Source organism: Zalophus californianus, chromosome 3, assembly GCF_009762305.2.
Source record: "Zalophus californianus isolate mZalCal1 chromosome 3, mZalCal1.pri.v2, whole genome shotgun sequence".
Lineage (NCBI taxonomy): Eukaryota > Metazoa > Chordata > Mammalia > Carnivora > Otariidae > Zalophus > Zalophus californianus.
In genome coordinates, this window is record NC_045597.1 from 115,530,843 (window position 1) to 115,552,780 (window position 21,938).

Consider the following 21,938-nt stretch of genomic DNA (forward strand, 5'->3'; position numbering starts at 1 on the left):
ATAAAGCAATCCCAGTGCAAAATAAAGTCATCTAGAATTTAAACAAAATGCTTTGTAAAGGAAACATTCTGTAGATATCAAGGAATTGTTAGCAGTGGTTGCCTCTGGAGAGGGGGCAGTGGGATGGCTGGAGGACCAGGGTAAGAAAATGACTTCCTTTTCCTTGATATTTAGCCCCATGTCACTTCGACACATCCTGTATGGATGTACTTATGCTGTTGGATGTGGAATGGAGTGGGCTATAAAAAAACAAGTAGTAGTGTTAGGGTAAGCTGGAAATTTTCTGTTTCCAAATTATAGGAGAATATGGCATTTAATTTGGAAGGAAAAATGCATCTTTATTTTTATTATCTTCTAATGAAACCACAAGAAGATTAATGGTGCCTGTGACTTTGTCATCAGTAGAAATCTAAAATATTTTCAGATAACATTAGAGTTGTTGCAGACATCTCAAAATATCATTTATGTTCATGACTGCTTGAAATTATGATCATTATTAACATCACCACTAGAGCTTGATATTTAATGTCATAATAAAGAAGCATATATATTGCTATATCACAAGTTTGTGTATTTTAATATTTTTATATTGATATTTAAATGTAATTGGTTTGCTTTGTAATCCTGTGTATTTCACATTATGCCTTTAAAAATACTGCTTTGAGGGATGTCTCGGTGGCTCAGTCGGTTAAGCATCTACCTTCAGCTCAGGTCGTGATCCCAGGGTCCTGGGATGGAGTCCCGCATCGGGCTCCCTGCTCAGCAGGGAGTCTGCTTCTCCCTCTACCCCTCCCCCTGCTCGCTCTCTCTCTCTCAAATAAATAAATAAATAAAATCTTTAACAAAAATAAAACTGCTTTGGGAATGGGTCCATTGGTTTTCACTAGACTGATAAAGGGATCTATGTCCCCCAAAATCAAGAACTTCTGGAATATAGGAACTGTTGGGATAAACTGGTCTGGAAAAATCAAGTGGAAAAAACATTTCAAAATACAGAGCAAAATATATAAATAAAAGATCAAAAATCATTAGGAGAATATTAAGAGACTGAGCAGACAGCCTGACTCTTACAAAATGGGCAGAATGGAATCCTTCATCATAAAAGGATCCATTTTGGGCGCCCAGGTGGCTCAGTCGTTAAGCGTCTGTCTTTGGCTCAGGTCATGATCCCGAGGTCCTGGGATGGAGCCCCGCATCGGGCTCCCGGCTCAGCGGCAAGCCTGCTTCTCCCTCTCCCCCTCCCCCTGCTTGTGTTCCCTTTCTCGCTGTGTCTTTCTCTGTCAAATAAATAAATAAAATCTTTAAAAAAAAATAAAAGGATCCATTTCCCAATAAAGTGTGGTTGGGAACATTATGTCTGTTTTGGCTTTTCTTGTTGCTTTATTTGTACAGCCTTGTAAAGAAAAACACAACATTGGCAAAGCTTTGTTGGAACAGTTTTTTTGTTTTCAAGTTAAATTTTACTGGTCCACAAAACCCCCCCAGGCTTAGAATCACTGATGCAGGTCAAACCCCTTATTGCCCAGGTCAGAGAAGCCAGTGTGATTGTCCATGGGGAACAGTGACTTAGGGTAAAAGCCAGGACTGGAGCATCTGCACCAACGTCCCTGCCCTCTTCAGCTGAAGAGGGGCTGGTGGTGCTGGTAGGGAAGTCCCAGGACAACCACCTGATGCTTCTAGACCCGAAGGAACACAGAGTGATTGAGCTGGGGGTGGGCTGTGGTGGCGGTCCTCTGCCCGAGCGCTTCTTGCTGCTTCCTCCACCCTCAAGGGGTACCTGGCTCTTAACATTTTTCCCCCTGGGGAACAAAGAAACAGCCTTTAAAACCCTTGCCTGGTTTTCTGCTGATGATAGGTCTCAGCTGCTGTTTCTGTAGCAAAAGGAAAGCGACATCAATGCTGGAGACTAGTGATTGTATGTAAGAAAACAACAAAAGGCAGGGTGTGTGTGTGTGTGTGTGTGAGAGAGAGAGAGAGAGAGAGAGAGAGAGAGAGAGAGGAAAGGGAGGGAGGGAGAGAAAGTTGTAGTTTTCTGGAGGATGAGAGGAAAAAATCTTGTCTAAATAAATTTCATTTAAACCCTGGGATTATGTCTTCATGTGATTTTTTTTTTCGTAGGAAACTGCAAATGTTACTGGCCATTGCAATCTTGTTTTATTGGCGCTGGATTAAATATCATATCTAAACTTTCTGCTACCACAATTGTTAATAGTGTTTGCTGCTTAATTGTAACAGCACTTTTTGAAAGTGCCAGGACATCCTTAATTTCATGTTTTGAAGGATTCAGGAATGTTGCTTTTGGATGTTAGCGTTTGCTCTAAGATTTGATTTGCAAACAAATAAAACAAATAGTAACGTGTAGAGTCTTGCCTATGTATATAAAATGGGTTTCTGTTTGCATCCATCTGGATGCATCCACACTCCAGGGGCTACACCTAACAGGCACTGCCTTTTCTCATTAATAAGAAGACTGGAAGCTGGCAGTCCAGGGCAGATGTGACAGCTCTGAGAGACCGGTTTTGTTCCATCTTCCTACTCCTCATACTCCCCAAAATGACACTCACCTCTGGAAAAGCAAAAGGCACAGGTAAGGTATCAGCTTTCCTGGAAGCCCACTGTGGCTGTCATTTGCATCTCGTTAGCCTGGACTGTGTCACGTGATCACCAGGGCTGTAGGACACTCTGGGAAGTGTATTTCGAGTCAGGCCAGATGCCACCCTGAACAAAATCGAATTTCTGTTTGTAACAAAGAAGGAGTGATTAGATTTTGGGTATGTAACCTTCAGCCGAGCCCAGGGTCCTTCGCCATACCCCTCTGTCTTCATTCCAGCAGGTCTCCTGCTCACCTGTCAGGTCTCTGTCTGTGTCTTCTCCCCCAGGAAGCTCCCTGGGGCCCACAGGAGGGGTTAAGTGACCATTCTCTGAGCACTGTTTAGCTATACAGCTAACATTACACGTATTGTGTAATGATCTGGAATGATCTGTTTTATGAAAGATCTCGTAAGTACTGTCAGAGTAGGGTTTGTGTCCAACTTTTTAATTTCAGTTCCTGAAACAGTACTTGGCACACAGTAAGTGCTTATTTAAAGCACCTGAACTGTTGAAAACAAGGTAAGCTTACTGAAATTCAGGGATCTCAGAGCACTTTTAGTTTTTTAAAAATTCTTTTTTAAATTTTTCTCTGTTTTGAGGTACAATATATTCATTTATAGGAGCATCTGTTGGATATATTTCTAGATGTTTTTAATCTCGTAAAACGTATTGGTTGTTGGTGTCAGTGTACATGCGAATGTGTGTGCGTGTGTGTGTGTGTGTGTGATCTTTATCTGAGTGCAGCTGTGAAGTGCACCTATTATTTCCTGTGGCACTGAGCACTTTAAGATCCATGAACCAAGTAGAGATTAGAGACAGTGGCCTCAGACATAGAATTACAATGAAGGTGCAGCTTAGACACCCGCCTCCCCTCCCCCCACCGTGGGATATCGGAAGACAAACGAGGTTGTTTATCTGAAAAGTGTTTTGAACTCTTACCTCTCCAGGAGAAAAGTCCTATGTTAATTTCTGGTACAGTTAATCCTCTATTTCCCCTGTCACTAGGGAAAAAAAAAAAAAAAGAGTGCAGATTGTCTAAAGGTCATTGATTCTTGGTTTTGGAATTGAATGATAATATATTTTGGATGTTGGCAGGAGACCAGTCTCCTGTGTGAGTAAAATGAGGCTATTGCTAATGCCAGTCATGAATTTGCATTATCAGTTCCTGTCTAAGCCCTATCAGGGGCAGGTGATGTGGAATGACTTTGTATTTAGAAGGGCCAAGTCATGTACAATTCATTCATGTCTATGGCTGTCACGAGTTCATCCTTGTTTTCTGATTAGATCATAAGAAACTGGGTTACATTTCGATCTTTCACTGGAATGCTTACGTGAAGAGCATCTCCAGATCCTAGGCAGAACTACTAATGAAGTCATTAACCATTAAGGGCTAATGAATGAAGGGTTGGTCAAAGATCCCTGTGCCCCAAAGTATGGTCCTGGACTAGCAGCATCAGCATCACCTGGGAAACCTGTTAGAAATGAAAAGTCCCAGGCCCCACCCCACACCTACTCAATCAGAAACCCTGAAACACAGAAATCTGTATTTTCACAAGTCCTCTGGGTCATTCTGATGCAGGGTCAAATTTGAGAGCCCAAGTCCATAAAATCAAGATGTTTTCAAAGTGCCTTGGATCATGGTTCTTAGAATTCAGCACTAAGTAAAAAAATCTTTGACAAATAGGCATGAAATCTTTTTCCAGGCAGTAAGAATGACATCAACCATCATGTTTCTATTTTGGCCTTTTTCTTTAGGAAATTTGGAGCTATGCTGACTGCTCAATCATAGTCAATACATTAGCCTGGGCTTTTTATTTCCTCTTCCTTCCCATGAATTTTATTTGCTTCTTTTATTTAATAGCCTTACTATGAGTCTTTTATTATAGGTGTCTCAAATCCATTTTTCTAGTAAGTGGGTTGGCAGCATGGGTGGGATATAATCTGAAATAAATTGACTCACTCACATAGTGATTGACAGAAGTATTTGACTAAGAAATGTACTAGAGAGTGAGGGAAGCTAGCATTGAATTAAACAGATCTTGCAGAAAATACCATGCATGCCCTTGAATATTTGTTTGTGGTGAGAAAACGCAAACAGTATAGAAACAAAATGAAAGTAAAAACTTCCCTCACTCCTCCAGTGGAGGCCCTCTCCCCAAAGATAATTATTAATAATTTTTAGGTATCTTTTCATAAAATAAAGTTTATGCATAGAGCCCATATATGTGTGTGTGTGTGTGTGTGTGTGTGTGTGTATTTATGCATTTCCTTTTTTGAAAACAAAAAGGACCATGGTGTACATTCTCACATGCATCATCTTTTTTTTCTTCATAATATATCATATAGATCTTCTTCCTTTTTAAAAAGTTACACAACAGTCCTTTGTATGGTATTACTTTAACTTACAAACCTCCCCGTTATTATTAGATATTTAGGTTATCATGAACCTTCTCCCCTATATTTTCACACACTTTTGAAATATATCTCTTGGGTAAATTGTTAGAAACAGAGTTTTTGGATTAAAGAGCACACACATTAAAAAAAATTGAGAGATACTTTTTAATTACCTTCCAAAAAAGAGAAACTAATTTACTTCTCAAATGAGATTGTCCTTTTCCCACACACTCATTAACATAGGGTATTATCAAATAAAGTATTTTTGCCAATTTTATAGGTGAACGGATTACATGGTTTTGAATCATTGTTTTGATTCACTTTAAGTCTGATAAGGTTAAACATTTTGAAAAGATTTATTAGTCAATTTTTATTTCATTTTTTGGGAACTGCTCTTTAGGGATGATGTTTATCCATGTTTTCCTTGATCTAATCCTTAAGTTTCTATACCTGGAAATCTTTAAATCACCACAGAAGTTGTGTTTGTTGTTGTTGTTTTAATACAGATTTTCTGATTCTATCTTAGACTTCCTGAGTCTGTTTCTGTAATAGTCTACTTCTTCAGGAAATGTTGGTGATCAGTCACATTGGGACTGTGGTCTGTGAATGCTGTAAACACAGACAGTGTCTGGGAGAGATCTCTTAAACCAGCAGTGTCTCAGTTCTTTTTATCCAGTTAACAGGGAATAAATATTCAAGACTGCATTGTGGGCACTGTGATAATTGGGAGCCAAAATACTGTCAACTTTTTCCATTTTTTAATCTAAAAAATTGTATATAAAAATTCATTTCATATTAGGATCTAAACTGTCTCATGTGGTGGGAATGAAAATGGAAGGTAGATAATAAATACTTCCAGGAGAATTTCTATTTGTGAATTACATGCCAATGATATTTGCTTCTTTAATAATCATGAACTCATGCTCCGCATACTGCCATTTGAGCCAGGAAGCCCAGAACTGAATTTTAAGACCAAACATAGTAACAATATTTTGCTAGGTTTCTTGTATTCTTAATTTCCCTTGCATTTCTATTGTTTTTGACAATGTCACGCTCATCTCAGAAGACCTCTCCTGTGGCTTGCATTTTCCTTTCTCCCTGATTTTATAAAAGGTTAACATATCGTTAAGCATCCTCCAACAGTTGGTTTTCTCCTCACACAAGGCAAATTGAGAATATTTAGGAGACTGTTCCACAAGGTCCTCCATATATACCCTGGTGCCCAATAATCCCGAACCCAAAATCCTTGCCTGCAGCCTTTCCTTGCTCAGGTGAGCCTGAGGTAGGGGAAAGAGGAAGTCAAGTTTGTAAGTTTCTGGTACATTTCCTACCCCCTCATTTATCACATCACAGGAAAACAGATGAAGAGAAAAAACCTCCCAAAATGTTATCACATATAAAGAAAAATGAAACTTAACCAACTGAGCCACCCAGGCGCCCAAAAAAAATGAAACTTGATTAAAAAAAAGAATTAGGAAGAAAAAAGGATTTCATCTTTCTACTGTGTTGCAGACTTAACCAAACTACGGTTTCCATAGCCCAAATTCTTTCAGTTGTTTATATCCCACTTATTTTATTCTCCTTTCCCACTCATTTCTCCAAGATTTGCACTTTCCATTTGTTATTGAAATCAGCTAACAGTTAATCTGTTCTGGCATGAGTGTTTCCCCTGGGAGTTTACCATGTGATTGGCTTTTTAATCCAGCTGTTACAATTCTCCCAATACTCATAGACACAGAGCAGCTTCAATTTGTGTGTTTCAAAGTGCTGGCCAGGGTTATTAGGAAAGTGAGGTTTACATATCTGCTTTGTGGAACTGGAATGGTACCAGGCAATTGATTTGCAATGTGATTGGGGACTTGAGGGGAAGATGGAAAGAAGTATTTGGAACAATAGCCAGGTTCACTCTAATTTGGGGCTCCATCCACACACCACACTTTACTGCACAATGAGAACACACATTGGACTAGCTGAATGCGGGTGTGCATAAGTTAGGGACAGGGCCAAGGGTAGCTAGTTGTATCTTTACAATGTATAGATGGGTCTTCAGCAATCCCAGAATCTATGGCCAAGTCTCCCTAGAACTAGCTGTTAAATTCGTATTTCTTTACAAATTTACATCATTAGAAATAGGTCTTAATAAGCAATGAAACCTTGATAGGGTAGATATTCAGTTAAGAAAATTGTATTATACTTTTTGTCTTCTTCTCCCAAATTAATTTATGTTTTATGCCACTATTCAGAAAAATAAATTTCAGAGTGTAAAAATGAGAAACAGTTTTGAAGTGATTTTATTAAAGCATTTACTACCAAGTATTTATTTATTTATTTATTTTCTTTTTTATTAATTTATTATGTTAATCACCATACATTACATCATTAGTTTTTGATGTAGTGTTCCATGACTCATTGTTTACATATAACACCCAGTGCTCCATTCAGTACATGCCCTCTTTAATACCCATCACCAGGCTAACCCAGCCCCCTCTAGAACCCTCAGTTTGTTTCTCAGAGTCCAAAGTCTCTCATGGTTCATCTCCCCATCCGATTCCCCCACTTCATTTTTCCCCTCCTACTATCTTCTTTTTTTTTTTTTAACATATAAGGTATTATTTGTTTCAGAGGTACAGGTCTGTGGTTCATCTGTCTTACACAATTCACAGTGCTCACCATAGCACATACCCTCCTTAATGTCTGTCACCCAGCCACCCCATCCCTCCCACCCCCCACCACTCCAGCAACCCTCAGTTTGTTTCCTGAGATTAAGAATTCCTCATATCAGTGAGATCGTATGATAATTGTCTTTCCCTGATTGACTTATTTCACCCAGCATAATACCCTCCAGTTCCATCCACGTCATTGCAAATGGCAAGATTTCAGTCCTTTTGATGGCTGCATAATATTCCAGTGTGTGTGTGTGTGTGTGTGTGTGTGTGTGTGTGTGTGTGTGTATCACATCTTCTTTATCCATTCATCTGTCGATGAACATCTTGGCTCTTTCCATAGTTGGGCTATTGTGGACATTGCTGCTATAAACGTATTTATTAATATTTTTAAATGCTTACTATTTATATTTTATAAATTCTTTGTTTCTACAACTTTATAATGAAAAGATTTCTCATCCATTAAAATCTTTCAAATAGCCAAGTTACGGTTTAAGGTGTTTCTTGAAATTATATATATATATTTTGAAAATAAGCAATATTTTGTAAAACAATAAGGTGTTTCTTATATATACATATAAGAAACAAATATATATATATTTTTAAAATAAGCAATATTTTATAAAACAATAAGGTGTTTCTTGAAAATATATATATAGTTTTATTTTTTGTTTGAAAGATATTAATGTTCTTTGAGAAATCAAAATATTTGCCTTCAGTAGAGAATAAATATATTAATAAAATCTTCTCAAATAACATAACATTGTACCTTCTACATTTCTGTCTCCTACTTAATTATGACCCTCTCAGAAGGGCTTGATTATTCAGATCTTAGCCTCTGGACATAGCACAGGGTTTGGCCCATGTTAGGTCCTCAACTATTTGTTGAACAAGATAATGTATTAGTTGTCTCTTTGGAGGTTGATAGAGTCTGCGGTAGCATGGGGTTATGAAATACTTCATGAACTAAGAAGAAAAAATCTAAAATGTAATGGTGATGTTCCTTAAGAGAGTGCTGCTGCTCTTAGAGATCACTGCGCTGAGCCTCCAGCATTCAGCCCTACGGGGTGCATGCGTAAGGATTATGGTCGAGGTCGTTAGCGTGTTTAAGAGGGGTGGACGGCCACTGCCAGTGTAACCATAGCAGTCAGGGGATAGTCTTTGTGTGACCTCTTGTTGGGTTTTGTTTAAATTTGGAATCAGTTTATAACCTTTAAAATGCAGCCATCTCACAATAAAGATCTGGATTTCTAAGGTTTTTTGAAAACTCAACAGATCTTGCCTCACTAAGCTGTCTAGTGGGATTGTGATACCTTGTGGGATGTGTACCATAAAGGATAAATATATGGAGCCCTACAACTTGGTAAACGGTAGGAAGGAAGCTGCACTCTGTAGCCGGGCAGATCCCCCTGAACTGGTCATGCAAAAACAGAAATAGTGAAAACAGGGCCAGGCCAAAGTGTGCTGCTTATATCGGCTGCCAAACCTCAGTCCCCGGAGAGAAAGCAAAGGGGGTAGGGCATTCTAGACAGAGGGAGTCCTGTAGATTTTCCTAGGCTTGGATGCAGAAAGTAGCATGCTCATTAGCGGTGTTTAGTGTTTAGCTCATTAGTGCTCATTAGAGTGCACAGCCGGCAGGGGCTTGCTGGGAGCAAGGAGGGGGTGAGCCTGGAGAGATGGTAGAGGCAGGTCATGAAGACAGTGAAGCCGATGCTGAAATGGGATTAGATGTGTAAGAGATTTATTGCTCACCTGTGAGGGAAATGGGGATGGGCTGGGGAGGCTGGGAGAGTTGTCTGAAGTGGTACAGGCCCGACACTTGGGAGGGAGGGTGGGAGGGCCTTAGTCTATAGTGCAATTCCCAGAAACTTTAGCAAGGAAGATGGGGCACCCTGGAGCCAAAGTCGCCTCTCAGAGGAGTCTCCTGTATTCCCAGAAAACGAGCCAGCTCTAGTATCCCTGCCATCTTCATTGGCTAGGAGCAGCCTTTTGGAAGTGTGGCCTCAGGATGAACGTGGTGATGGATTTTGGAGCGCAGCTAGGGCTGTAAGTTATTTGTGCTCCCTACAGTCAGAGATCATGAGGCTTATTCTCATGGCTGCTATAATCTGCCCTTTGTGCCACACAGACCTCCTTCTCTATGTAAGTCCAAGGAGGAGCACCTCTGTGGTTCCCGTGGGCTGCTTTTCCTCAGAGGAACCTCAGAAGATGAAGGCTGGTTGAACAAATTACATATCATCCTCGCGGCAATTGATGTGGGGTTTGCAGTGGGTACTCACCCTCTCCGTCCTACAACATCCATTCGGAGTTTCTCACATCCTTGATTATCTCCTTGGTAGGTCTTGATGCTTTTCCTAATGGTGTGACACGAAGCTTCATTCCTGGGGGCTTTGGAACCTTGGTAATAATCCCCTTTTTGGACTGGGACAGCTGCCTGTGTGTTTTCACAACCACACGGGGATAAGGGAGTACCAGGAAGCACCTCTGAGGATCACCTAGGTTTCCTATGTTCCTCCTTGCCCTCATCATGTAAAAGTAGCCTTGCCTCTTCCTCCTATGGAGGACCAATTATCTCTGCCAGTGTGGCATTCTGTTGGTCTTTGGATGCAAAGAGTCCCAGGTGCCCTGGTGGGAGCTGAAACCTGTGGTTCGGTGGGACCTTGCCATGTCCTTTGGTAAGATTGTGCCCCTTTGTAAATGAGGACCTCCAGTATCACAGAGCTCAGAGTCACATGGATCACTGAGGGTGGCGGTAAGAGAGACCGCTCACTCATGCTTTTACCCCTTGGTGTTTGGACTCATGTATTCTTCCTAATCAGGACACAGCATCATATGGAGGACCCTGACCTGATGTATATGTTGCTTCCTGAGGCTGCCACCCTGTCCTTTCAAAGTATTGCCTCTGAGCTGGTGCTTCAGCTTACCTTCAGAAGGCTATTCCAGCATCTGGTGAGGCCAGCTGCATGGTCTCTGGCTCAATGCCACACTGCCTTTCAGTGAAGTGGGTCCTGGTTAGATCCTGGTTAGATGCTGTGTTGTGCAGGATTCCATGCCTATGCATCAGGCATTTCTTAAGCCCCCAGTTAATGATGCTGGCTGAGGTGCTGGTAGGTATGAATGTCTTTATGAATGATTAGGTCTAATAGAACCCATCTTATAACGGGCAGTTCTGAATGCATGATCACTTGTTAGCACAGACACAAGCATTCCGTCTTTAGCAGGGCTCAGCAATATGCCAGGGGCTGTTTTTCAAAAGGGGTGTACTTCTGTGTTGCAGATGGCATGGCCTTAATGCAGAATCCTGGGGGGGGGGTCTATTTTCTTGTTCTCCCACTGGAACACTATACCTTCTTGTATGTACTGATAAAAATAATTCAACTATACCCTGCAAGCAGTGAGAACCATTTAGAGTTTCTAACTGTAAAACTATATGCTCAGATCTCTGTTTTTGAAAACTCTAAGACAGAAATATTGGAATGAAAAGAAATTGGAGACAGGCAGACCAGTTTAGAAGCTATGGCAACAGTCCAACCAAAAATTAAGGACCTGAACTGAAGTTCTGGCCATAAGCATGATGAAGAAGATGGGACTGATTTGAAAAGCATTTAGTAAGTAGGATCAGAAAACCTGGGAAGATATTACATATCAGGAAGACAAAAATGTCCAGAGCAATTCTGGGGTTTTGGGATCTGGTGAGTAACAAAATAATTTTCATGTGTTACATTTTTGTTGTTTCATTTTGGATTAGAGAGTCCCCAAGCCCTATACTACTACAAGAAACTTGAGCTGTGCTGAACCAACAATGTTAATGAGCTACATTTAATCAGCTGGATCTTGAACTGAACCTCAATATTAATTTTTCTTGAATCAATTTCTTCCAGAAATACTGAGCTGGAATAAACCAGAAATATATTGAGACAGAACATCAAATATTATTTTCATCTGTTTTGTTTACTCTATAACCCCAGAATGTAGAATACCCAATAAATACTAGACACAGTAAATATTTATTACATGAAAGAATTCTCCCAAATAAACCAGTAATTAATTTGGAGTTTATGATGCTTTCTTTGGCCATGTTTAGAGCATGCATTATTAGTGGGAGGTGTCGAATTTGCAGTGTAAATTAGGATTAGAAAAGATATCTTGTTCACAAGTCTCATGGTAAAAAGAGATGGGTTGTATTGTCATGGAAAACTCAAATGTTTCCTCATTTTACCTGGACTTGATATTTTTGGCTTAATCAATCAGTCCTGCAGGAGGGAAGGACCAAGAGAGATTCTTCTCTTTCTCTCTTGATTGCAAGCAGAGGAAAACAAAGGATCCCGGGAAATGTTTAACATCGTAACTTTATGACACAATTCCAGGGAAGGGAAACCCCTAACATTCTTCCTGGTGTACCCAGTGGAACACAGTGTCTTTTCATTTTCTTTTTTCCCCGTGTCTAAGTTTATTCTAAGAAAATAATGGGGAATAGACCATGTGCTGTAGTAGCAAGGATGCTAATCACAGCATTATTTAGAATACAGAAATTTGGAATCCTCTGGAATGAGTAATAATGGAGGATTGAAAGCAGAGGATAGCCCATGACAATTACCTACATTGTGATCTGCAAGGTTAAGATTTTATAGTTCAAGCAAACTGAGTTGGGGACTCTCAACCTATAATAGAAACAGTTCTTTCCTCTAATTCTTTCAAGATTTGCACTCTTTTTTACATCTCTATCTGCAGTCTTGCCATTGGCTTTAATGACTTGAAAAGAAACCAGGAGATCCAGAGAGGGCCTGGGGGAAAATGTTTGGCAAAGTGAGTCTTCCAAAGCATCTGGTTTCCCTGTTTGCATCTGTCTCTTCACCCTCTTCCTTCAGTGCTCAGTGTTCACATGCTTCCTGTACACTTCTCAAAGCTGAAGTGACCACTTTCCCCTAAAGCGTCACCATCTTGGGATGGCTGGGGTACATTGAGCAAGCAGCCTCCTCTCAAAGGCAGTTCTTCTATTTGCTGTCACTCCTATATTACGGATGGCTCTTTGAAGCATGGTGTATGAAGCCAGACGACTGGATTCTAATGTCCATTCCCATGCTTTCTACCCAGGTGACCTTGGAACAATTGACTTATCCCTCCTCTTCCTTAGTTTACTCACCTATACAAAATGGGATTAAAAAACAATAGTGACCTCATAAGATAATTATCTTATGATGATGATATGACAGGATCAAATGTGAAGCATATAGGAGGGGCGCCTGGGTGGCTCAGTTAAGCGTCTGCCTTTGGCTCAGGTCATGATTCCGGGGTTTGGGATTGAGCCCCTCATTGGGATCAAGCCCCGTTTGGGCTCCCGGCTCTACTTCTTCCTCTGCCCCTCCCCACCGCTCATGCTCTCTCTCTTTCTGTCTCAAATAAATAAAATATTTAAAAAGTAATGAAGAAGTGAAGCATATAGGATGATTCTTTCACATATAATATGCTAACATTTTCAGGCATCAACTAAAAACAAAATAAAGGTGGGGGTGGAGTGGTTCTTTGTGGAACTTCTGCAAAATGATGCCTCAGTCTAGTTCATTTCCTTTTTTTTTTTCTTTTAAAGATTTTATTTATTTACTTGACAGAGAGAGACACAGAGAGAGAGGGAACACAAGCAGTGGTAGTGGGAGAGGGAGAAGCAGGCTTCCCGTGGAGCAGGGAGCCCATGTGGGACTCCGTCCCAGGACCCTGAGAGCATGATCTGAGCTGAAGTCAGACGCTTAACAACTGAGCCACCCAGGCGCCCCTAGTTCATTTCCTTTTTACCCCCTTTTACCCCAGCACTGATGAGCAGGCCAAGAGTACCTTCCATAGAAGCAGTTGCATGATGTTTTCTGACTTGATTTAATTAACACTGATGTGTTGGTATTTAGCTGGGTAATAATCATGCTACTTCACCCTAGCCCTAATTGGTCCTCAGATCACAAGTTTGACTGTTTTCCATTTACTTATCATTAACGTAGAACTCCACTATCCAGAACTGTAGCCAATGTTCATATGTCTATTTCGTTTAAATCACAGTTAAGTAAAGTTAAATTCAGTTCCTCAGTCACATATGTCCACCGCTCAATAGCCACATGTGGCTAGTGGCCCCCAGATTGGACAGTGCCAATGTAGAACATTCTGTCATTGCAGAAAGACCTAACGGACAGTGTGGGTTTAAACCCGTAAGTTTGCTGTGTACGTAGAACCACTGTAGCATTTATCCTCACTACTGACTATACTCCTGTGCACACACAGGCTGGCCAGAAACTCCAGATCATTAGAAGCATGAAAACAGGAACTGGAGCAACAAGTCATCCTGTATCAAATCCCAATCCTTTTAAGATCTTTGATTCAGTTCCTTTGTCTCTTGTAGGATTATTTTCTATGATATATGCATGTTTTTGTTTTTGTTTTGTAACCTCTATGAAAAAGACCTGGCAGGATCCAATGCAACTGCATAAATAACGTGGTTTTGATATCGGAACTATGTTATTCTAACTTACAGCATGAAATGTATACATTTAATGTATTACTACCTTTCCTGTTTATTCCCAACAACGATTCTTTTCTTTTAGCTTTACTCTCAGCCCAGCTTTCCTTCTATGAATAACATCAGAATGAGTGACTAGAAAGTCAGTAAAGGTGGAAAATTTGCCACCTCTAAAGGGATGGAGGGGGTACCTTCTTGATCAAGGCTTAGCTTTGCAATCGTATTCACTCACAAGTGGAAATGGCGGTGTGGGGGTCCTGATGAATTGAAGGCATCCCCGTGTGTCAGAGCAGACAAGGAGACGGAGCCACAGGGAGTTTAGTGCTCGAGTTCACATGGCTGTTTGTAGCAGAGCAAGAGTTCAAGCTCTGCAGTCTGCAAAAGCCATTCTCCTCCCGACACTCCATGCTGCCTCTGAAAATGTTGGTCTATTTGTTTCCTTTCTCAAAACGCATCCTTCTCTCTGGCTACCTGAAGAGTAATGGTTGTAAGCATTTATTTGTCCCAGGAGAGGCCTCAAGACATTTTCTCTTTTGTTGTAAAATTAAGTGTGCTGGGTTGGAAAGGGGGAGTGCACTTCACCCTTGAGTCTTTCAAGAGCAACATGGGACAGTCACTTCATCAAGAGGAAGAAAACCACTTTGGGGAAGTCATTACCAAAGTGGCCAACAGAAGGCTGTCAGGTTTGGAGCCAGAGCATTAGAGAAACCAGCTTGGAAGCTGTGGTCATTTTATAGACCACAGCCCGCTCATTTCCTTTCCTGGGTACTCTGAGGAGCCCAGGAAGGATAGAGAGAGGAGACCTAGCGGTATACATAACACTGATTATTTTGGAACGCTTACTAGTTCCTTAATTGAGTGCTCTGGGGAACTTTCAGCCTGGTTTGCTGCTGCCCTGGATGAACAGAGTGCACCTCAGAGCTGTTTCCTTCCACCAGCACTTGCAAAAGTAAGATAAAGCTTCCCAAACATTGCCGCATGTGAGAATCACCTGGAGGGATTTTCTGAGCCTCACTACTGAGGTCACACCCCACACCAATGAACCTGTAATGCGTGAGAGCCACGTCAGTCGTATGTCAGGATCCCAGCTGATACTAATGTGCATCAAATTTGGAAATCTTGGCCCTTCTTTGACAACCCCCTTCTCTCTTCCTTACCCTCTGTTCTCCTGTCTTTCCCCCGCACCTCCTCTCTCCAGGTTTGCACCACGACTCTTGCTCCCTGAGGAGGGCCAGAACCTCCCTCGGAGTCCCACCCAACAAAGCCCTCTTTCTGCTCCACCCAGAACACACACAAAAGGGCACCCAGTCAAGGTGGTCTTGTGTGGGCGGCCCCTGTGCTCCAGCATCCCCATCTTGGTGTCCTTCTTGTGCTCACTGGCTGCCCCAAAACTTTTCTGGGTCTGGCTCTTCCTCCATCACCCCAGGTGCTGTATGCCTCCTCAGTCGGGGCTTCCCCAAGTAGTGTCTGCTCCCTCCTGGGCACCTGCCAGTTATGTAGAAGATTTAAAAATGTGTGTTTTCATTTCTGGGTGCCCCAGTTTTCTCCTCTGTAAAATGGGGTAATAATAGTGCATACTTAACAGTGCTGTGGGGATTAAAGGAAGCACTCAGAGGGTATCTTGCACATGGTGGGTTGAACCATATAAGACTGCCATTTTTGTAGGTCAAAATGATCAAATAGTAATGATTTTATACTGTTCAGCCCTATAGTAAGTGCTCAATAAATGCTAGTCATCACTGTTATTTTCCATTTTATTTCATTAGTGCATTTAATTTGAATGTAATTTTATTTATATTTCGTAATTTTGTTTAACTGTAAAGCTATTACGTGGGTTTTAAGCAAAGGAGCTTAGCCCTAGTTTTCTATCTGTGTATATGTAGGAAAGCATTATAATTATTATAATTAGGATTAATTAGTTGAGAGTAAGAATGATGAGATTCTATCTGTGAGACTTTTTTTCTCTTTAAAGGAGAAAACATTTTTCAAATTTGAGAAATCCCTGTCTTAGGCCTTCCCTGTCTGCCTCACTTAATTCACTTGCCCTGTGTTTTTGTCCTCACCTGAGGGTGCTACTCTTAGTTGGGATCAGCTAGAAAATCTGGCAAGCAACCTGGGTTTTGGATTTCCCCTAATAGAACACAGTACTCCATAGAGGACTCCTTCCTGGACTGGGGAGCAGAGGGTTCTGAGCCAGCATCTTGGCCCAAATGAGTAACCCGATGCCTTGTTAGGACACTCTGGGCTGATTTTGAGAATGATCTTAGCTGGCAGGATGTGCCAGATATGGTTCAGAGTGCTTTATGTGTATTAACTCCTTTAGTCCTCCTGAGGGCCCTGTGGCATAGGGGGTATGATTGCCCCTATTTTGCAGATGAAGAAACTGAGACTCAGGGATTAAGAAACCGGCCCAAGGTTACACAGCTATCAGTGGCAGAGTCAGAATTATAGCCTGGCCTGGCTCCAGAGCCCGTGCTCCCCAGTCTTTGCAGGCATTATCTGTTTGTTCTCACAGTAATCCTAGGAGGTAGGTAAAAGGGTCTGGATTGCCTGACTCTGGAGCTGGGACTTAATGCCCTTTCTCTTGGTCACCTGGGGCCTGAGCAGCGCTGTCCAGACTGCTGGGTGTGATCTTGTTGCTTTCCTTACGGCGGCCCCCTTTCCAGTCCAGCGATAAGATGAAGTGGTTTCTTTGGCCCTTCTTAAAAATAGTTAAAAAAACAAAACAAAAAAAAAACACGTGTTATCTAAAGGTTGGGGTTTTCTCTTAGCCCTAATTTCTCCTTTGCCTTAGGGGCGCCCTACATTCTTTCTCTATTCAGTGGCGCTGGGAGATTTGCTCATGGGCAGTGCTGGAGGGGGTCCCAGAGGGATGGACTTATTTGGTTGGTGGATTGTTTTCTTTAGCTATAATTCCACTTTCCCAATTTGGAGGCTGACCTTTGTTAATATGCTGTCTTATCTACTTTTTTTTTTTCCTTTTCCATGAGAGTAGAATAACAGCATGTATTTCTGTTTATTAACGTAACCCCTTTCAGAGAAAAAGCAAGAATGTTATTACTCATAACAAAAATTGTTTTTGCGACTACTGTGGCCAGGGGTGGCTGATCCAGGTTTTTAGGGAGGAGGTCCTTAAGGAAAAGGATTCATGAATTAATAATCCTAAAATGAAGAACAGGGCCTTGGCAGGGGCCCCTCTAATCAGGGACCCTGAAGCTTACCCTTCACTACATGCTACATCCACCTCTGGCTGTGATACTTGGGAATTTTAACATCTTTTGTTTCCTCTAATCCCTCTTATTTCCAGTGTCTTCTTACTAGTGTAATTATTTGATAAATCATACGAACCTAGATGTTAACTGGGTCTCTATAAAATGTAATGGGTCATCCCTGTCTCCACTTCTCCCTTTCTTCCTTCTTCCAGATAAGCTGCCCTGGTTGATAGCAAGGACTGTGGCCCTCAGGTTGGGTGTTGTTGGGGACACCTGGTGACCTCCCTGAGGGTCCGTGGAGGGCTGGTGCAGTCACTGTGTTACCCGGCTCTTCCACCTGGCATCTTGCAAACGGGCGGCCTTGGTTGTAAGGACAGGAGGTCAGCATCGCCCCGTGATCACTCTTGACTAAATGACTCAACGACGTATCACCTCTCCCTTGCATACGAGGCAAATCATTGTTTCCTCCCATGTACGTAGCAACCCAAAGGGGATTTTTAAGAATTACATCAGTGTTTTTAGTTACAGGGTCCAATAATTTGAGGATTCAGCTGGCATTCTTAATGACACCATGTATAACAGATATGGGGCTATCTGTGTACCTGCCCCGTAGAGGATGATGAATGAACGAATGAGCTAGTAAGATAAAGAACAAGGAGGACAACTAGGGAACAGAGATAGGAAAACTCAGTAATGAGGAGGGGAGAGGAATAGAGAAATCTCATGTGGCTCTTTCAGAATCAGCAGTCAGGGAGTCAGGGAGTGGGGTCTACTTAGATGCCTGCATTTCCTCATCCACAAGAAGCTACTCGGTATTTTTTCTCTAAGAAGGGAGTTAATTTAGATGCAAGAATAAAAAGTTCCTATTATCAAGGACAATCTTCTTTTATTAATAACTCCTACATCTTTTTCTGCCTGGATGAATACTACTATGTAAAATCTTATTATATTCTGTTTTGCTACAATAATAGACTTCTTTAATAACCATTATTTATGGAGGCTTGTAAATGAAGATGGTGCACTACAAAGGAAGAATTCACACCTCAGTGATACTGAGTCAGGAGGTCATCTGATACATACCTTTGCCTTCACACCCAGGGTGAGGAAATAGTCAAATTATAGTTTGGACTGTGAGTTTTCACAGACCCCAGTGCCGTTCCACCAAAATGAAAACGTAATGGTCTTTGCACTCTCAGGAGACGTGTTGTGTGTAGCTCAAGGTATTGGTTGATCAGAAATTCAGAGGATGAGTGCATGGATAGATTTGTTTTTGGAAACGTATTCTTTATTAAATGAGAAAAATTGGTTAAGATTTAGTACTTAGCTACTAAGGAACCCAGTGATTTGAAAAACGATAGCCATAGAATTTTTACCAAAGCCACTGTTTTGATGTCGGCCATTTGATTCTATTTTTTTTCATTTTCCCCACAAGAAGAGAGAGTACAGGCTGGCTCTCCTACCCTATAAGAAATTTGGAACGGGATCTCCATACCTATAAAACTAGCAACTACAGTTTTCTTGAACTTGAGTTATAAATGGCTAACTGGAAACAACTTTCAAGGCCTTTGGACAAAAACTTGGTTAGGATTCTTGGAACCATGGGCAAAACCCTATTCCATGCAAAATAGGAAATGATATTTAATGTGGATTGGTTCTTCTCGGTCCTGGGTGAGAATCAAGATTAGGTTAAGTGATTGTTAATAAGTTGAAAATGAGAATTAATAATAATATTTTCAAACATTTTGAACTTCCAAGTTTTTTTGAGGGTCTCTAGGATGAAAATTCCCTGAAAATACAACCTTCATGATCATATGGAAGCATTTAACAGAAGACACTGAAGCAAAAATTTCTCCAAACCACTACTCCCTTACAGGCAAGTAAAAAATGGCAGGCTGGAACTGAAATGTACCTAGTGTTCCATTCCAGCCTGGAGAGTTCTTTGACTCCATCCCCTTGTGGCTGTTTGTACTTCAAAATGCCTTCTCATCAGTTCTCTAGAAACTTCAAATTGATTGAGGAAGCAAACAAGCAAACAGCCAACAAGCAGAAGAGAGTTAATATAACATATTTTAGAGATGTGAATATACTGCTGGGCATACTTGGCCAGACATCATTTATCCTTCAGGAATTAAAGCATTTTTGATGCAATTGACCTTTAAATCAAATTGGGGAAAGGTACAAAGGCAGCTTTTCCCTATAACTCTAGCCTTGCCAAGGGGTTCCAGAAAAAGAAGTACACATTTTTTTAAAAGCATTGATTTTTATGCAAGTAGATCTTTAATTCATATTGGAATTTGATCACATACCTCCCTATAACTTATGGAAATGAAACATCAGTGTCTATGAGGTCTGAAAGAGGTAATCTCTGAGTAGTTCTCTATTATTGACATTTTTTAAAACTTTTTTTTAAAAGTTGGCTCTACACCCAGCATGGAGCCCAATGCAGGGCTTGAACACATGGCCCTGAGATCAAGACCTGAGCTGAGATCAAGAGTGAGATGCTTAACCAACTGAGCCACCCAGGCACCCCTGTTATTGACATTTTTTAAAACCAACTCTAACCTTTTTGATAAGCCTTAAAGAAGTATTAATGTTAAAAGCATATATGTTACAAAGAAAAATTTAAGCTGGTGGCTGACCTCTTTTAGAAGACTCTTGAATTGGTCAGAGCTCCTGGTTGCAAGAGGCAGAAAGCCATCTCAAACTAACTTGGGCAAAAATGTTTATTGGGGGTGCCTTATGTTTTGATTTGTAAAGTTGTGATGGCATGGCATTCTATTTTGAGAGGAGGAAATCATGCCAACAGGTAACTTCCCCACCTTCTGGCATTTGCAGAAATACTCATTTGAGCCATCATTAGCTTCATTTTGCACTTTCAGGTTAATGAGGTTACTAGAAGTTAGTATTGTTAATTTTAGGGACGTCTGTGTGATTTTGCTGGGCCAGCATTCAGTTCTTTTTCTTCACATGACAATACCTAGATTTTCTTTTGGGAAACCAATACCTCCCCTATTCTCAAACCATGTGATTTACATGAAGTTGACACTATGTGTTTGTCCAAGAGACATGCTAATGACCCAGCTCTGGCCAGTTGGAATGCCACATTCCCCTGGCCAGTTGTGGTCCAAGGGTGGATCACCCCCCCCCTTTTTTTTCCCTGAAACAGTTGGGAAAAAGTCTGGGAATGCTTCTGAAGCTGCTGGTGGCCATAGTGTGGAAAGTCCTGAATGAGAATAAAGGCAAATGAGAGGAATAGAGTTGAGGGTGAGAAGTTCCTGAAAAGAGGATTAAAAGTCCAGCCATGTCCAATCTGGACTGTCAGATGAGAAAGTAAAATTCTTCCCCTTCTCCCCCTACCCCCATTTTGGTTACAGCCTGTTTGATTTGGATTTCTATACCTTGCCACCAATGTGAAAAATGGGATTATCTTTATGAGTGGCGTTACAATTCCTAGTTAGCCCTCCTGCACCAGTTCCTCATATTCCAGATATCTACTGTTACATAACCGATCACCACAAAATGTAGTAGCATCATTTTATTTCTCTCTCATTGTTTATGTGGGTCAGGAAGTAGGAAGGGCTTGGCTAGGCAGGTCTCACTTGGAGTCTTCATGCAGTTGTAATCAGACCGTGCTGGAGCTAGAAGGGAGCAAGCAGTGAGGGGGGAGCAGCTGGGGGCTAGCAGGGCAGCACTGTCTCTTCACAAAGTCTCAGGAGCTCTGTGTGGACTACTTGGGCTTCCTCACATCATGGCACTCAAAGCACTCAGATTGCTTACATGGCTGAGTGCTCCAAAACACTGGGTGTAAGTTGAAGTACCTTCTATGACCTAGCTTCCAAGGCCACAGAGTGTTATTTCCACCATACTCTGGTCAACTGGTCTATAAGGTTGGGGAGAGGATGTAGACCCTATCTCTCAATGGAGACATGCCAATGAACTTGAAGGCATATTTGTAAACCACCACCATGTTATAAGCAATTTTCACATTGTGAGAAGTTACTATAGTCGGGATGATATATGTAAGTAGTCTTAGTTTTGTGAAGACATGTCTTTTATTGTACTTTTGGGAGCTGGATTAACTTTCTCAAGTCATTAAGGCACCACCAGGCCTAGATTATACATACCTAAAATGAAGTCAAGATTTCTCATGATCTTTCAGGCTTCAGAATTTCATTTTGTTCTCATATTAGGCATTTCAAACTTCAACATGAATAGCACTGGAAAATCCTAAGATTTGCATTACTTCTCTACTTCATAATTGCTTGTATATTGATTTAATACTGAGGTGTTGTCATTTGGTAACTGGTACCTCAGTAATGTAGCTTCCAGAAGTGCTTAATTGTCTTAGTGACCAGTTAAGGAGTTGGGAATGTCTTATTTTATGGACTGTATATGAAATAGCAATTAGGGTATGGATTTGTAAAACTTGACCTGGGTTATGGGTCTATCACTTTGCCTCCCTGACCAGTATTAGAAATCCTCCTTTATACCAAGCATTACCATGGAGTAAAAAATCAGAATGCAACTCTTTTCAACTTTCTCCCAATGGAGGAAGTCAAACAGATCTCGAACTAATTT

General features: G+C 41.1%; 1 protein-coding gene across 3 annotated transcripts in view; it reads left to right on the plus strand.

The window, feature by feature from the left end:
- LYPD6 (LY6/PLAUR domain containing 6) overlaps positions 1-21,938 on the plus strand; it is a 117,637-nt gene that overhangs the window by 61,335 nt on the left and 34,364 nt on the right. The window contains exon 1 of one of the 3 annotated variants that reach the window (XM_027588044.2): positions 2,486-2,587. The exons of the other annotated variants lie outside the window; for them this stretch is intronic. The gene's annotated coding sequence lies outside the window, so the exon portion shown is untranslated. Of the gene's footprint in view, positions 1-2,485; positions 2,588-21,938 lie in introns of those variants that run through there. 3 annotated transcript variants of the gene reach the window in all.